This window comes from Ostrinia nubilalis, chromosome 25 (genome assembly GCF_963855985.1).
Source record: "Ostrinia nubilalis chromosome 25, ilOstNubi1.1, whole genome shotgun sequence".
Taxonomy (NCBI): Eukaryota; Metazoa; Arthropoda; class Insecta; order Lepidoptera; family Crambidae; genus Ostrinia; species Ostrinia nubilalis.
In genome coordinates, this window is record NC_087112.1 from 8,733,789 (window position 1) to 8,752,755 (window position 18,967).

At 36.3% G+C, this 18,967-nt stretch overlaps 1 protein-coding gene and 1 long non-coding RNA gene across 2 annotated transcripts in view; one reads left to right on the forward strand and one right to left on the reverse strand.

The window, feature by feature from the left end:
• LOC135084243 (uncharacterized) overlaps window positions 1-17,666 on the reverse strand; it is a 739,141-nt gene extending 721,475 nt beyond the window's left edge. Inside the window, exon 1 of the mRNA XM_063979010.1 lies at window positions 17,364-17,666. The gene's annotated coding sequence lies outside the window, so the exon portion shown is untranslated. The remainder of the gene's footprint in view (window positions 1-17,363) is intronic.
• On the forward strand, window positions 10,790-11,534 carry LOC135084194 (uncharacterized). Its single transcript, XR_010259786.1, has 2 exons — window positions 10,790-10,853; window positions 11,372-11,534. It is a non-coding gene; the product is annotated as an uncharacterized LOC135084194 (long non-coding RNA).
• Window positions 17,667-18,967: the final 1,301 nt, after the last annotated feature.

An 18,967-nucleotide genomic window follows, 5' to 3' on the forward strand; every position in this document is an offset into this window, starting at 1 on the left:
TGGAATTGGTTCTCAAATCGGTAGCGTTGCACTTTTGTAATGCTTTAACAGATGTCTTAAGTTCTAAAGAAGTTGACACTGAGCAGATGTTCAGGACACTTCAACTCGAAGTGTCCTGAACATCGAGGGCCAGTATCGAGTTTTAAAAGTTGTAAGGAAGTGACAGCGCAAATCGTTCAGTATAACCTTCGGAAAGTTTGCAGGCGGAGTGAAGTGGTTTAGAGTTTAACTTTGACGGCGTTATTAGACGATTTGGTGAAGTTGACAGCACTTTTTCGTTAGGAAATCGGCAACTTTTAGTCAATTAGCCTTTTTCTCAACATTCTATAATTTTATTTAGTTTAGTGAAATTCACCATGGTCCAGTGTACTCGCGACGCCTCTAACCGTCAGAAATGGAAGCACATCACCAGGAGAGCTACCCTCGGAGATTAAATTACCCCTCCACCACGACCACTCTGACAAGAGTGCCCGACTAAGAAAAAATGAAATCTAATTAAGTTAATTATATTAACAGGCAATATGATGCTTTTATTCCGTGTGTTAGTTCCTTATGTGGCAAGAGAAAAAAAACTTAGCGACAAGATTAAAATAAAACTCAAATAGAACTCTAGCAAAAATCTCCAATCAATTTATCATTGAAGTGCAGCTTATTTCAGATGAGAAGAAAACAAGATTGTTCGTTCTAATAAGCTTCTAAATTGAATTAATCCTGAACATAATATTGCATGCGAGTACAAATGAAAAGACAACGTCGAGTGGGAAATTCTTCCAACGCTACTGAAGTCTAAGTCGCTAAATCTGAGGACTTAAGTTGGTAATAGCAGCATCTGAACCGCATTGAAGGAGAAGCTTAGGGTTGAAATTTCTATTTTATAACATAAAATTCTAGAATGTTACTGTCTAAAAGGATAGAAACAGGTCCAGGTTTATAATGCTATGGTTTTCAGAAGTTTTTGACTTTTTGTTTAGTTCCTTTGACTTTTTTAAAATGCAAGTAGGAGGGAAACATTTCAAGAATGCCATTGAGACAGATTTAATATCTTTTTTTACAACAATTTACTTGGCATCACAGGTTATCAAAAAATAAGGGATGTTTTAGTGAATTCCTTTAAGTTTGTTAGTATTTTGGGATGTGACTTGTCTGGCCTTTAAAAGGTAATTTTTCTTTATACCAGAGAGAACTGTTTGAAAAGCTTATTCCATCGATTTCACTCGAAACACATTGTACCTAATATGACATGTGTACTATTGCCAATAGGAAATTATTAATATACTCGTATAAAATATTCTGTCTTATTGTGCCTTCTAAATTGCCAATAGGAATTTTGTAATCTTTCTTTTAAAGTTTTTCCGTCTGGCAACCCTGACAGCGGCGAGTCAACATTTGCGCAGCGGCCATTCGGCGATGTTTGCGCGCACTCATTAGACGTTTGGCTTCAGCTCCACCACCGTGTTCCCGCCGGCTAACTCTGTGACGGATCATGCAAAGTAGCTTTTTAATCTGTGACTTTTAGCGGAATTGGTGTTTAGGATTATACGCCCGTTTTAACAAACATTACTATGAGGTCTCACAGTGCGTGACACACGATCTAATCACAGAGCTCTATTCAACGCTGTACGTTCGATTTGCAGCTTCATTTAAGCATGTATCGTTTGTGAATACTTACGGGTGTTTTCATGGTAGAATTTGATACCTTTTAAGGTCAGAAGAACATACGAATTTCGATTTTAGGTGTTCGTAGCTCAAAATTAACCCACACTACGGTCAAAAATGGTTGGGTTTTATAATAATATAATTAATACTTCTATACTAATATTATAAATGCGAAAGTAACTGTGTCTGTCTTGCTTTCACGCCTAAACCACTGAACCGATTTTGGTGAAATTTGGCATAGAGATAGTTTGAGTCCCGGGAAAGGACATAGGATAGTTTTTATCCCGGTTTTTGAAACAGGGTCGCGCGCGATAAAGTTTTTTTGTGGCAGACAAAACTCCACGCGGGCGAAGCCGCGGGCGGAAAGTTAGTAATCTATAATGGTCCCGCCGGATAACGGATCATGCAAAGTAGCTCTAATCTGCGACTTTTAGCGAAATTGGTGTTTAGGATTTAAGTGTTTTCATGGTAGTTGATACCTATTTAAGGTAGAACATCATATTTAGAGTTAAAAGGAGGTTGTAACTCATAATTAGCGAAAGTAGAAGTAGAAAGTAGAACAATCCACGCTACTGTCGGAAATGGGTTTGCACTTATCCTTCATTATCTTAGGTTTAAACATGGATAAGATTTATATCGCCAGCACACTCACTTAGTTTGCGATTTTTTTTCTACTAAATACTTCTTCTTCTGTCTCGCTTTATCCCGACTAGGGGGTCGACTTTCCCGAATTCTAGTAAAGTAAATTTTCAAATTAAATGAAGTATAAAGATACAAGCTTTTTCGACCCATGATGTCCCTCAATTCCACCCCGTAAATCTCGGACAAGCCCTGATAATTTCAATTAAGTCAAGTATTATCACTGGTAAGTCCCGTAACCTTATACAAACAGTTACTTAGCAACATAAAGGGAGGTAGCGTAAATACAAAAATAGCTCCCCACCTATTGGGGTTAAGGGATGAGGTGTCGAGGTATTTGCTCCCTGCTCCGTCAGACAGTCAAACAAAGGGTGCCCTTAGGTTAGTTTGCAGGGGATCCCTGTAATCCGACCACCTTGGTAAGTGGGCCATTGGAGGAATTGTGCAGCCATGTAGGTGGGATTTTGGTAGATCTTATGCTGTGATACAGAAGATAGAATTTTGAAACTTATTTTTGTATTCTCTTAATAGGAGATCAAAAAAGAAAAAGGTAGATTCGGGAATTATATTCCAGCATTACAACTTTTTAATTTTGCAGGCAATTCAAGATTGCGAAAGTAATTAAAAATATAGAGTTGAAGCTTGCAATTTTACTGAATTTAGCGGACGTTATTATTAAAGATATTGTTTTTTTTTTTTGGGAAAAACATCAAAATTAATCTTTCAACTAGTGTAACATTATCTTATTTCTCCCTTAGGTGAAGAGAATCTTCCAACCGTAATTAACTATGCGTTAAATTCTAATTAACTGCTACGCATACCTTTTTATTCAATTACTCCATGTAGTTCGTGAGAACCGGGAACATTCCCCTCTCTTCATTCATTAACACTAACTAATTGTTTAATAACTGACAAATCACGATTCGTAACGCGCCGCGGTGATAGCGGTCGATGAAAACCTTTTTGTTGAGTTCTTTTAGGTTTAAATGGAATATTAGAAGCGTTCGGTTAGGCATTTTAAATTGAACAAACAGTTCATCTTTAATGACTTTATTTGTTAAAAATATAGAGTAAGCACCTAGTTACGTAATAATGTTAACTTAAAATTGGGATAAGTTCATTCAACAATGGTTAAGTACATACTTAGTAGATTAACTAAGAGAATAAAATCGACTTTATTTATCACTAGCTTTCCGCCCGCGGCTTCGCCCGCGTGGAATTTTGTCTGTCACAGAAAAACTTTATCGCGCGCGTCCCTGTTTCAAAAACCGGGATAAAAACTATCCTATGTTCTTTCCCGGGACTCAAACTATCTCTATGCCAAATTTCATCAAAATCGGTTGCGAGGTTTAAGCGGGAAAGCGTAACAGACAGACAGACAGACAGACAGACAGACAGAGTTAATTTCGCATTTATAATATTAGTTGGGATTGGGATTAGTTGACCCGGCAAACTTCATGCCGCCTATGTTAATCTGAAATAAAGTAGGATTCTAAATCTAATGGTGATTGATTTTTCAAACCCGTCCAGTAGATAAAATCAATAAAATCTTTCCTCTTCAAAATGTTAGTGTAGACTACAGGTTGACCCGAGGTTTCAATCAGTGTAAAAGTCATCAAACACAGTGCCACTAAAACTAATCCCTTCTCCCCAATCGCCAATACAACTTCTCAGCTCACCAACATGGCGCTTACGTCAAAACACTTACGCGCCGTAAAATCCAGGGCCTGTTTGAACGGGCATCACAAAATCCTTGTTTTTTACGTAAACACTTACCGAGCCGTTGTTTACTCGTCTTGAGTGGCGTTTAAGACTGTTTACCTATAGCGGCGAGATTGTTTGATTTTTGGACAAGTTGTTTTATGTTCAGAACTTCTAGTCGCCACCATCTTTTTACTGGACGGAACGAGTGCAGTTACGCCTTACCATAGAGCACTTAGTAGGATTGTGTTTTGTGTAGCTTTTTGAACTTTTGTCTTAAATGATATTTTAAAGATAACTTTAACTGCTAGTTAAATCTAATTGTGTCAATATTGTCAAGCATGAGAACGTCCTCGCAGTGGATAATAAAAGCAATACTTACATAGCTTATCCTGCCAAATATCATTACTAGTACACAAAATTGCAAAACCGCGTAACTAATTAATCTTACAATAGTAACAATGGTTCTATATTGGCTCACATAAAATTCTAAATCCTATTCTTTGTCTTACTACCGATTTGTGTTCATCATAATCTCTCTTCATAATTTTATTTTTCATACTTTTTTTATTCATACATTTTTATTACTACCATCGGAGCTCATAACAGTTAGTAATCATAATTTTTTTATCAATACTGTTACTACCAAGAACTATTTAAAATACATAATTTTTATTTTCAGATTTTTTTTCTTCATAACATTCATTGATCATATAGTCCAGTCAATAAAGCATTATAGATGGAAAACTGTAGAACACAATTTCTGACTTCAGGTCTTTATTTAGACTAGTTAGGAGGTGAACATAGCAAAAGTCCCCGCCCTTAGCCCTTGAGCCGGCGGGGAGAGGGGGGTTTAAAGGTGCCACTTTTCGGTTTTTCGCTTAATCCTCGGAAACTATGCGTCCTAGTGACATGACTACTTTGAACCAAAAAAAGCATATTCAATTTGCTACAGGTGAGATAGACATGTTTTTCTATAAATTGTATAGTTTTCGGGGCATCTGCTCTAGAAGGTCTGTAATATTGGAAATTTTATTTTTGTCTTACATGTTCCCATCAGGAGAAAATCGACTAAATCAACATTGAGCAATCATTCTAGACATGGGGGAGCATGTTAAGCCTAGTTCCTGCGAGTGGACTACACCGTGCGTATATTTAGACGAATCGCTTTGAGCCACTTTTGACTCCTCACCACTCAAAAACTACTGTGCATTAACACTTCAAATTTGGCTCATGTTTTGAGACTTGCAAGATATACATCAGTTTCAAATTTCATAAATATGCCTCAAACGGTTCTTTAGATATTGACGTCCAAAAATCTACATGTCTGACCTATAGACCAAATTCTAACCACTTCCAGATGACCTCGAAGGTTCAAATTTGGCATCCAGAAAGGTATTTATGTAAATACGAAGGAACAAATAAAAAACCAGTAAATTTTAACATTTCACATGTGATAGATAGATTTTAGTGCACTAAATATCGATTTTTGAACGTCAATACCTAAAGAACCGTTTGAGGCATATTTATGAAATTTGAAACTGATGTATATCTTGCAAGTCTCAACACATGAGCCAAATTTGAAGTGTTAATGCACAGTAGTTTTTGAGTGATGAGGAGTCAAAAGTTTCTCAAAGTGATTCGTCTAAATATACACACGGTGTAGTCCCCTCGCAGGAACTAGGCTTAACATGCTCCCGCATGTCTAGAATGATTGCTCAATGTTGATTTAGTCGATTTTCTCCTGATGGGAACATGTAAGACAAAAATTAAATTTCCAATATTACAGACCTTCTAGAGCAGATGCCGCGAAAACTATACAATTTATAGAAAAACTTGTATATCTCACCTGTAGCAAATTGAATATGCTTTTTTTGGTTCAAAGTAGTCATGTCACTAGGACGCATAGTTTCCGAGGATTAAGCGAAAAACCGAAAAGTGGCACCTTTAAACCCCCCTCTCCCCGCCGGCTCAAGGGCTAAGGGCGGGGACTTTTGCTATGTTCACCACCTAACTAGGCTAAATAAAGTCCCGAGGTCAGAAATTGTGTTCCACGGATTTCTCTCTACACCGTCGTTAAGGCATTCATTGACTGGACTAATATTGTTTTAATTAATAATGTTGTTACTAAGAACATACTTCAACTCATAATGTTTTTGTTCAGAATAATTTACTTTATAATAGACATACTCGTATCTTTAAAAAAATCATATGTATAATTTAATAGAGTAGATAAGCATGCAGAGCATGCAGCATGAAAGCAAGCATGCAGCATGCATTGGTATCTCCTCGTCTCCGGCGCTGCGGGATGTGCAGCCCTTCCGCCCTTGCGTAACGAGGCTCAGGCACCCACGCTTGCTTCCGCAGCTTCGGCCTTCGGCGCCTCGGCGACCAGCCTCAGCCGCTCCAGCTCACCCGGGCGCCTGAGCCTCGTTACAGCGGGCGAGGGCTGCCCTCCCTCCGCGCCTCCGGCTTTTAAATTACACTCTAGGGGTAGGGCAGACAAGACTACGTGGAGTCGGTTTTGCAGCGATTCGTTTCTGTCACGTTAGTTTTGTGGCACAAAATATTGCCTGTTTTGGACCATTTCAAATTAATTTAATGTTAAAATACGATTTAATACGAATATAGACATCATGATTTTCAATAATATGGATGAATACACTTATGAGTAATAAATTTATGAAAACAAATATTAGGATACATCACATTTATGAATATTATAGTTATTTATTCGAATGATTATGAGTTTCGATCATTAGTATAGAAAAATATAATGAAAACAAATATTAGTAAAAACTAAGTGTATGATTAGTGATATTATGAATATCAATGATTATGTTTTTAAATATGTAGGTTTTAAATTTTTTATGAAGAATGATCATAATGGTATCAAATTGTATGAGAAATATTTTCGGACCTCCAATGATAGGAATTGAAAAGTTATGTAAGAAAATGCGCTACCGTAACAATACACATTTCAAAGTATTAGCGGGCTTTGAAGATCCGCCATCATCATTTAAAGTTTTGCGGCGACAATAAAAAGCATTGCATATTCAATTGACGTCCACAATCTATTATAATAATCATATGTGATCACAAAAGAATCGCATCATTCGCAATCGTGTCGGGAATAACTATTAAGTTATTAAGCAACAATCGAATCGAGCGAGTGGTTCTTTTTTTATGAAAATTGGCCATTACTATGAAAAAAAAAGCATTAAGTCACAAAAAAATCTAGTACGATTGTACTTGTAATGTCCAAAAATAGACAATTGTTACAATCTTTGGTATACGATTGTTTGTATGTTTCTAGCATTTCGCTTAAACTGATACTTTATGTTAAAATACAAGGGGTTTTAAGTGGATTTTTCATTTACAACTATAGCATACTCCATGGTGATTCTACAGCTCTTCTTAACGTAAAGGTCCGCACTCTTCAGACCACAAGCCACTCCCCTTTAATAATACCCATCATATAGCCCCGATGCGGGTCAGTGGTACTGGGCTGGTAGCCAACTTAACTGTCAAATCATTAAAGCTATCATACAGGCCTACGAAATGGCTTAACGACCGTCATCATTGTGATTTGTGATGGCTGTGTCCAACTAGCTGTAGAAATAAACACAGAAATATTTTAAGACGGAAAATAGAATGGCTAAGCTATATCGTATGGCTATAATTCCTCCAGAGTGCAGAACTGAAGTCTATGTATGTATCTAACTTGATAATTCAATCGTCATTTTGAAACAAAACTGTAGGTAGGTATAGTTTTGTTTATATCCGTTGTCTAGTGCCCACAGTAACAAGTTTTGCTTAGTTTGGGAGTTTGAGACTAGATAGGGCAGTGTAAAAAAATGACCAAGGATTTAATTTTGTTGTTCCTTTATGTTATGCCTTTGCACAGATATTTCAAATCCAGAATACAAGGCCATTGCTAGCCAGGGGATGTATTGATAAATCATTCGAATCTACATCAATCGTATATAGGAATCGTACACGATTCGGAATCCGGCGGCTTCAAAATATCTCATCTACAGCGCCGGTAACTTTACAGAAGTTGAACATGGCGATCGTCTGTCCAGATAAGTAGATCTAAGACTAGCCATCTAAGCACGGCATCATAATCGGGCAATCAGGTTCATTCACTTGTGTTAATTATTTTCACTAACTCTACCCGCGACTCCGTACACTTGAAAATTGTTTGAATCATTTTTCCCGTTGTTGCATTATCAACAAGTCGCATTAATAATAATCATCATCATCATCGTTTCAGTCACAACACAAGACACTGCTGAACATTTGTTATTGGAGCTGCAACAAGTTACCGTATAACCTGCTTTAAACCAGGGTTCGAGGATATATATCAAGGGATATATATCAAGATATATATCGGATATATATCCGATATATATCAAGCCGGTTTTGATGATATATATCAACTTTTAAAATTTGTTACTGTATTTGTACTTTTTGACATAAGATTTTGATTTTTTTAGTTGATTTTGCCGTATTTAAAAGAATATTTTATGTTTTTGCTTTATTTGTCTGATTTTAAGTTTAAAAACATTAAAAACATGTTTATGTAACACATATGCAATATTATTCATGAATAATACAATAAAATAATACTATGGCTTTCATACAAAATTGATATATATCAAAGTTGATATATATCGGATATATATCATAAATATCCGATATTTTGATATTTATAATAAATATCGGATATTTTCGAACCCTGCTTTAAACGCTTTGTATGTTATGGTTGTATCCCTGTTTTGTGCACCAAATAAATAAAAAACAGAACCAATGATTTCCACATCGCGCAGTTGAATATTTATTGAAGCTCTGCTCCTATTAGTTGTACGTAGCGTGATGGTATAATAACCTATAGCCTTTCCGAAAAATGGTCTATCCAACACAAAAAGAATTTTACAAATCAGGACAGTTTTTCCTGAGATTGGCGTGTTCAACCAAACGAACTCTTTAGCTTTAATATTAGTTATTAAATGTTTGTGTTCTTCAGAAATGCATATTCCGTAAACGCAGGATCATTTGGAAACCCCAGCTGCAACGCATTCAAAATTACTACGAAATACGGTGACGAATATTGATATCACCAACAGAATACCTTTAAAATGCAAAGCGAGCTTCGTTTGCCTCTTTTATGTATGCAGCGAATCGTTCTGTTGCCGAATTAAACAACTCAGAGAAATAAAATTTATTAATATTACATTCGGTTAACGTTAAGCTTAAAAGTGTTTCGTAAGCTCTTTCTCTATGTACTTAATTACGACGGTTTTATTGTTGAATTTAAATTTTAATGTTTGTTACATTTTTGAAAAGCTATTTTTATAATATTAAAAGGGTAGGAAATAGGTGGTCCAGGAGCAAGATTGAATCAGACTTGGGTAGGATAGGACAGGTTTTCAAGGATCTGCAGGATTCAGGAGTTCTATTTAATTAGATTGGGCAGGACAGGTCTTCAAGGATCTGCAGGATTCAGGAGTTCTGTGGAAATAATAGTAAAATATTAACAATTTGTTTTGCTAAAGATACTCAACACTAACTTGTTATTCTACACAGGTAAACGCAAGCATATGAGACTGTTTAAAAGTAACAATTGGAATAACTTTAGTTTAAAGTATCCAAAGCAAAAGACAACCATTTTATCGCGTATTTATTCTCGTACAGTTAGTAGTCCTAGTCTAGGGATGTGATATTATTCGAAATTTTGCCAAGAAATCAAGCTCAAGATTTCGAACATAAATTACAGAAAAAACATCAATAATAATAGGTATTATGGGATTTTAACTATTATTCTAACCAATAGCCAGTGTTAAAACTAAGATCATATTTACCTATATTTTACTGATTAATACAAATTAAAACAAAAATAACATAAATTCCAGTAACAACTTTACAGTTAACATTGCAAATGTCTGCCTCATAAACGGACAATAGTTTGAACAAAGGCTACATACAACGCAAACATGTGTGGAATGATTCAATAATGATTTTGAATATTGAAAATGATTTGAATAACATTCGCAAAGCAAAACAAAGGGAATGAAACGAAAATATTCACCTATCAAGTATAAAAAGAAACTACATTTTAATCGAGGAATATCTTATTTATTGTGCTTTTCTTATCGTGATCGTGACCAAACAATGAACTAAATCAAATTATTTTCAAACTTAAAAGTTACCATTACGATACCTACAATCAAATAGGTACTTCTATTTACAATTAGATAGGTTAATTAATGCTAAATAGATATTAATTAGCACTTATCAACCACTAATTGAGTTGATTGTGAGTTAATGCGAAACGCAGGAAAGTCGTTACGACAAACTAACATATTAACTCAGAATACGGAACAAACCAGAAACCGTCAACGGGCGTAAATGTGTATTCATATAAAGTACTCCAAATCGCACTACTTTGACTTTAGAGCAATCAGTCAATGGCCGGCGCGCGCATTGTTTACATATCCGTCAGATTGACACTTTATAATTAAACTAGCTTTCCGCCCGCGGCTTCGCCCGCGTGGAATTTTGTCTGTCACAGAAAAACTTTATCGCGCGCGTCCCTGTTTCAAAAACCGGGATAAAAACTATCCTATGTTCTTTCCCGGGACTCAAACTATCTCTATGCCAAATTTCATCAAAATCGGTTGCGAGGTTTAAGCGGGAAAGCGTAACAGACAGACAGACAGACAGACAGACAGACAGACAGACAGAGTTACTTTCGCATTTATAATATTAGTTGGGATTATGCCGTCTTGTGCCGTTCCAACATGTAAGAATGCTACTGGTATTACGAAGAAAGTGCATGGGATCATGTTTTATCCGTAAGTAGCACATTTCCAATTCATTTTAATTAAATAATAATTTTCAAAAAAAATCACGGTTGTATTTTGTAAGTGTTGCCACAGGTCAACGGAATATTTTACCCTACTTTTTTATATTGAATTACATTTGTCTACTTATAAAAAATTCACGCGTTAATTTTGTTAGCGTTACCACAGAATAATGGAATATTTTCCCCATCCTTTTTGTTTTAATTAGTTTTTAGTGTAATTTCATCCATGACATGACAACCTGATTAATTAAATTATAAGTGCCACTTGTGGTCTAAACTGAATAAATATTTTTGATTTTGATTTGATTTCAATATATTGAATTAATTTATAATATTACTCCCTAATAATGAGGAGATAATAAATTACTATCGTGAATTTCATACTTTCCCATTTATTCAAAAGTAAGGCATTGGTATCAACAGATCAGCAGCAGCAATATTTGTATATTTAATAATAATTTTAAGTAATTAATTATTGCTTACATACTTACTCTGATTTTTTTTCAGGATACACAGCCAGAGTTGCCTCGCAATCAAATTTAAGTATTGGTGATGTTTTTGATTTGGATTCTGTTTTTGACTCCAAGAAAAGTTAAACTAAAAGCACTACTGCGCCGTAAACAAATGTTTTGTTGTCGATATGTTTACATAATAAAGAACCTTAAGTTTCTTTTTTGTTTTACTTGGCATTCTAAAATTTATATTCGACTTTTGTAATTGACTTTTAAATAACATATTATACCTACATAAAATATAGTACATATATTACACTATTTAATAGAAATAAATAATCATCTTACACTTAGTTACTTCGGAGTAAAAATTAAATTCATAGGTAGGTAGGTACTATCTATGCCTATGGCCAGTCATGTCGTCTCGTTCTATCGCAAAGAATCACCATTTGATAAGAGCGAGAGCAAAAACGGAAATGGATAGTTAACACTGGCCGTGTGTACTTATTTCACTTACTTATTTTTTACTTGTTTAACATCTCTTTAAAAAATTACATAATTTTACCCCAAAAATGGGGGTGTCACACGGCGCTAGTAACACTAAAGGGGGTAGAGGGGCGCGGGAGGGGAAGTATTTTGGACACAAGTTGCCGCGTAGAAATGTTATCGAACACTCCTTCTGGTTTGTTCTGTATTCTGAGCATATTAAAGAGGCCGATAAACGTTGTCGTCTTTACGTGCGAATTTTATTTACTCGTACATGATTTCCAAGTTAATACCGATGCCGAGATGCACGCCCACACTTTAAGACGTCATAAGAAGCTTAAACTTGATTCAATTTCAAGCGTAATTTTAGGCTTTTGATTGGCTGAATAAACAGAACATCTAATGTTGTTTTGTAGAACGCATGAGTCTTAATTAACCCTGAGTTGTGCCATCTAACATTAACTAATAAACGTCAGAAGTCTGTCAAAATCCATACTAATATTATAAAGTTATTAAATTTTTAGCGTTTAGAGTCGCATCTCAAACTAATTTGAAAATTATAAATAACTTGAAAAAATCGAACTTTTTCAAGTTATTTATAATTTTCAAATTAGTTTGAGATGCGACTCTAAACGCTAAAAATTTAATAACTATGTAAAAGAGCTGTTTCATCTTAACTGACAGTTAAATATTTGCAACAATATTTCTGTTAGATGTAGGGTAGGTATACTTAACATTGATGAAACAAACGCTGGCTGTAACAGCGTATTACACTTGAAAATTTCGACGGGTTCATCCAGTGTCTAAGTAGCTCAGTTGGAAGAGCAGTCGCCCGGCAAGCGGAAGGTCGTGGGTTCAATTCCCGCCTTAGGCAGTTCGATTTTTTCAAGTTATTTATAATTTTCAAATTAATATTATAAATATAACCAACTAGCTGACCCGGCGAACTTTGTTCCGCCTTAATGGCAATAAATTTCGAACGGGATAAAAAGTATCCTATGTCCTTCTCCTGGCTCTAAACTACCTCCCTGACAATTTTCAGCTAAATCGGTTCAGCCGTTCTTAAGTTATAAGTGGTGTAACTAACACGACTTTCTTTTATATATAAATATATAAGGTGTTATTTTTTGTACTGATCATACTTTACCAACGCATCTAATAAAATCATACAAATACAACCCAAGTGTTTTTAAAAAAAAATTCAGGCTAGTTTTTGTTTTTACTTTTCCTAACAAAAAAAAGATATTATTTTTACAACCATCCTGTCTTCACTCACTGCCTCTCTCTCTTTTTTTACTCATTTCATTCATACGAGTACGAACAATGGCCGCGCGCATTCATTCAACGTTCACACACATAAAGGTTAGATTACACTAAACCTACGTTACCAAAAATTATCACTCGTGAGTATGTACGATGTTACGTCATGTTAATAGGTACTACGCGCTGGGAGAAACAAAATCTAGCTACATAAGTAGGTAAATAAGTGTATTTTCATTAGTGTAATAGCGGGGGACTTTTCCAACGAACCGAGGCGAATCATCCGCGTTAAACTAGAAATTTAAAAAAGGATAGAAATTGGAATTCAATATCTACGGTTTCGTAATGCCTACGCAATTTATTTAGAGACGTAATAAAAAATTGATAGGTACCTATTACTACTTCGCTTCGCTTCAGTGGAAATGCACCCTAATATTGAATATGAACAGGTGTTGTAAATAAAACTCACTGATCAATTTTCCTGGTTTTAATTCCTAAATTATGATTTGCCATCACACTTTAGATTCATTGATTTCACTTATTCACACATTTACCTATTTTGAATGTTGTTATTTAAAGTTCCTAGGTTATTATTACACTAATCACAATACATTTTGAACGTCAAGCCTTTGTTGAATGTTCACGTAAACACTGTCTTGCACTGTCTAATCTAGCCACGATCGAATTGAGGTAATGCTTTCGGGCTGCACACTTGCTTGCTGTTCACTAGACACCACGTCGGATGTTGTATTCACAATTCGCGCACTAACTTTTTTACGGAAAAAGTCCCTTTCGCGTAAACAAGCACTCATCTGTCCAAATCACACTGTAGGTATGTACCTAGGTAGACTTCCGCAATAACCATCGATAGAACTAGGTCGCGGTCGTGGCCCTCTGGCAACAACTCCTTGAAAGGCATTCCGTATTTTTACGCAAAAGCCGCCGTCTGCGGCGCTCGCATCTGGGTACCGCCAGCACTGTGCCGGTGATTGAAATTGAAATCCAGAACTTCGTCCTCGAAGCGCACGGAATCTCGTCAAGTCAGGATACGGCTGCGCTCCCTGAAGCGCTGCGCGGCTCCAAACAAGCAAGGTATGAAGGTTTTCGACTCGTCAATGTTTCTCGTCGGCCAGTTAGTGTGCCCGAAACATAATTTCACCTGCGTTTTGTTATTGATCAAGCGCGTCATTGTAATAAACCACACATACACTGCAATACGTTTGGGCGCATTGGACGGACTGGGACGATTATTTATGTTGTTGCGCTCCCGCATGCCGATCGGCGGCTCGGCGCGGGCTGTGGGCGCGGAGCGACTGGCAGCGATATCAATATGGCCGACTCACGCGGCGCGGCACGTGGCAGTGGTCGTTGCCCTCGGCCGGCTACTACGATAGTGCGTACAAACGAATACTCACCGCGCTCAAAGGATGATTTATTTTTTATTTTTTTCGAAACATTCTTTGTCGATTTACTCGAAAACTAGCCTGATTTTTTTTTTAAAAACACTTGGGTTGTATTTGTATGATTTTATTAGATGCGTTGGTAAAGTATGATCAGTACAAAAAATAACACCTTATATAACTAGCTGACCCGGCGAACTTTGTTCCGCCTTAATGGCAATAAATAAGCAGACTTTTTTTAATTTCGAACGGGATAAAAAGTATCCTATGTCCTTCTCCTGGCTCTATACTACCTCCCTGACAATTTTCAGCTAAATCGGTTCAGCCGTTCTTGAGTTATAAGTGGAGTAACTAACACGACTTTCTTTTATATATATAGATAATAACATCGGCTATATTATCGTTCGTTCGTTTCAGCCGAAAGACGTCCACAGCTGGACAAAGGCCTCCCCCAAGGTTTTCCACAAAGACCGGTCCTGTGCCGCCCGCATCCAGGCACCTCCCGCGACCTTCACCAGATCGTCGGTCCACCTCGTGGTCGCCACTCGAGAACTTTTCTGGTTATATTTACGGTTAAAGTTAAGGTGATATTTACAGCTCAGACTTTTGTTATAGTTAATCTAAGACGGTGCAACACAGGGTTACAACTGACAACAAAACAAGTTCAAACAGCATTCAGTCAATGCACAATGGCATCGTAGTCGTTTTGCAATTGGCAACTAGCTACATCCAGACTTGTTTACGATCGCACCTGCGTAATATCAAACATGTTAATGACATGTTCGAAGTGGGTTACAGTCGCATATAAATAGATGTCGTTGACCGATTTTATAATTGCTGATGCACCGATTGTATTCTAAGTTTGTAAGTACGTGCAAATTTAATGAAACTAAACTTGTATTGGGATGGCTGAAGTTGCTTTTTGAGGCCTAATCTCAAAAACGAAACTAGTACTTTTAAAGTGTTCTACCAATGAAACGTTTCATTCCAATTTCCAATCTTGGGAATGGTTGGAATGTATCGATAGATTACGATTTTTTTATCCACAACGAGGAAGCTCTTGGCCTGTATCTCACCTGATGGTAAGTGATGATCAGGCCGAAGGTGGAAGCGAGCTTCACCCGGAATCCTCAACCACGGAGAACTGGCTATCTTACCTCTAACTGCCGGAACACAACAATGCTGTTAACATTGTTTTTCTAATATTTTCTATATTAATCGGATTTAGTGATGGTATGTACGGATTTTATGTAAAAGGCACAGAAGACTATTACTGTCTTGATGAAATGAAATTGCATGATAAAAAATGTTATTCCAAGGTAAGAAAGAAAACATTAGAAAGCAAGCCAGGGGGAGGACATAAAACACAACCTTTATTAACTCCAACGAAGTTAATCTTATTAGAAATCGTCGCATCTGTCGCTAACTCCTATGTAGGTATACCTACGAAGTTAAGCTGTTTAAGTCCAGTCAGATTATATTGAAAACCAAACCCAGTCCGCGCGTTTATTTTTTAATTGTACCTAGATCGTTAATTGCTGTCTTACAGGACCAAGGTCCCCATGAAATTGTAGACCTCTCTACATGTTAATACATAAGTACAGCTTATCATTATTCCTTTAGCATTCCACAACGTTAAGACGACGTTGGACATACTCGTTACGATTACATAGCTACACGTACAAAAAACATGGCCCTCTTATCTGCACTGGGCAAAGAGACGTAAACCCCATGATAAAAACTTTCGTTCGCACCTCAAAGTAAAGTTTATTCAATAAACTTTGTTATCAAGCTAGAAGTTGTGTGTTGTGGTTGTGAGTCAACTCGCGCGCGACAAAACAAATAAAACAAATGCCCATCGCTGTGAACCCAACTTTACTAACGGACAATAGTAAGAAAATGAGTCATTGTCGTAGAACAACGATGTGTGTACTAGTTTAAGTTAGAATTACTTGTATGTATGAATTTAGCGTAGCCATTACCTTTAAAGACTGTCTCTATGTCGCGGACGAAGGATAGTAGGTAAATTATTATTTATTAGCACATTAAAGAAGAACCGATGTCTCCAATAAATCGACATTTGATTTTCCATTACCGATCGTCATGTTTTAATCTGTTCCTTGATTGCCATAGCGTTTAATTACGCGGGAAAATTAAATCAGCTGTTATGAAGGTCACGGGAATACATATTTTACCAAAGATCACAAACTAAAGTCATCCTATAAGATTCTTATTGGATTGTGCAGAAGAATAAGACTTTTTCACTGATTTGTTTTCTATCCACACACCCAACCAGTCAATCCAAAATAAAAAGAAAGTCAAACGGTGTTACGCAACTTAAAATATTCTTGTATCACTAATTAGAACACAATAGAATGTGTGGAGTGGAGCAGAATAGAAATGATTCCTTGAGCAACTCGGGCAAGCACGGAGGCTGTATTTGAATCACGGCCGGCCGCGGTTCAACGACCAAGAGAAAAAAAACAAAATGATATCCAGACATAGGTGAGTAGATACGTAGGTATCTGCTTACTGTAACTAGTATTTGAGAGTTATAAGCTCTTCATAAATAGCTACTTATGAATAGTTACTAGACTAAAAAGTTTTTTGTCGAACAATAACAGGTTTGATTCACATACCAACCAGTCAAAACGAGGTAGGTTTAGGTAAGTACCTAACTACTTTAAGATTTAAATAATCCTTTTGTTAAAAGTAACTAAATACATTTACATACGTAAAACGTAGCTAAATAAATCTTATAAGATCTCAATCGGAGAAAAAAAGTTTGTTGAAATCCAAAGCGCGATGAATGAATTTGCACCGAAACTTTACTGATCATGCGCGGTAGGAAGTAAACAAACTTGAAGTTTCCAAAAGTTTACTACTTGTATAGACACCTACCTTTTGTGATGAAAACGGCTGATCCAAGTTCAAAACTCCGGCAGCAAGACACAATCCACTTGGATTCACAACATTCCTAAAAAACACTCACTCGAAAACTAGTAGCTTTGCTCACACTATCGTTGCCGCACTTTTTGAGTGAAAATTTCCACTAAACACCACAAAAACTCACTTATAATCACTATGGTACTGTTATGAACCACTTTTTTAGTTGTTTATCGGTTATTTGATTCGATATTCACAGTAAAAACTTAAAAAATCGCCGTAAACAATCAGAGCAACACTCGGCACGCGACGGCCATCTTCCGCCAACGCGAAGTTTGAGGTTATTCTCAGTAGAGGGCGGTATGTGCCCATTTGGACTTTACGAAAGCTTTCACTCTAGGTTTTGAATAAAAGTAATTTTGTAACAATATTTACATTTACACTAAATTATTTGATTAAGTTAAATAGCTCCGATCACTTATATTGATATTTTTAACTTTTTATTTCTGATTGATATTTTTAAAATTAATGTAGTGGCAACATTGTCTCATTAAGGTAGCAACACAGCCAATTGTTTGTGTTACCACACTTGTAAATTTTATACTAATTTGTTTATTTTGGTATTTTTAGTAGTATATGTTTGGCTCAATAAATGTATGAGTTGGTTTCGCTGTTACATGACGTGTTTTGAAGATTAGATTTGCTGTTTTTTTTAAATATGGTTCAGTTAAACAGCATTGAACTGTGAAGTGTAATTTACATATTTTTTATTTGTTCTGAGCACAAGTTTAGTTTTTTGAAGGAGAAAGGATTTTATCATTTTCTTCATAGATTTAAACAATCTCGCCTTTCAGATTTAATTTATTGCAAAATATACTGACATCAAAGTGGTACTTTTTAAAATGTTTGATAAGGTAACTCTCATTTTCCAATGTCAATGTCAACTGTCAAGTGTCAGTTGTCACTTTTTTTACTTATGTTTACTTATGTTTCCTCATTATTTTCATTGTTAATGCCTTCCTAGCACAACAGTTTTGGTAGAATTTGGTGATTTCATAATCGCTTTACTCACATAATACGGCTGCTTGTCAAAGTAACAATAGCAGCCGTGTTTTTGATCAAAGGCTTTAATTCTAAGGTCAAAAGGTATTAATTTATCAATTCAATTACTCTCCACCTGATCAATAGCATTATATCTCAAAAACTGACTATAACCAACTTGGTTATCTTTCTTTAGTTAGACGACATTCCAGTCATCGAAACTGAGTACTTCGAACAGCAGCGAGACATGGTATTCCAGCACGACGGCGCTCCCGTACATTTAGCTCGCAGTGTACGAGCGCATTTTGACATAAGATTTCAGGAGGCTGGAACGGACGCTTGGGACCGATACCTTGGCCTGCCCGTTCCCCTGAAATTACCCCATTTTACTTTTTTTTGGGGGTTTTGTAAAAGACAGAGTTTATTTAACGGATTGTCATAGCGTGGAGGAAATGGAACAGGTGTCAATAACGCCTACTATGATGCTAAATGCAACACAGGCCATATCAAGACGGGCAAGAATATACATGCAGCACGGAGGACGTTATTTTGAGTCACTTTTGTAGGTATGTACCTAA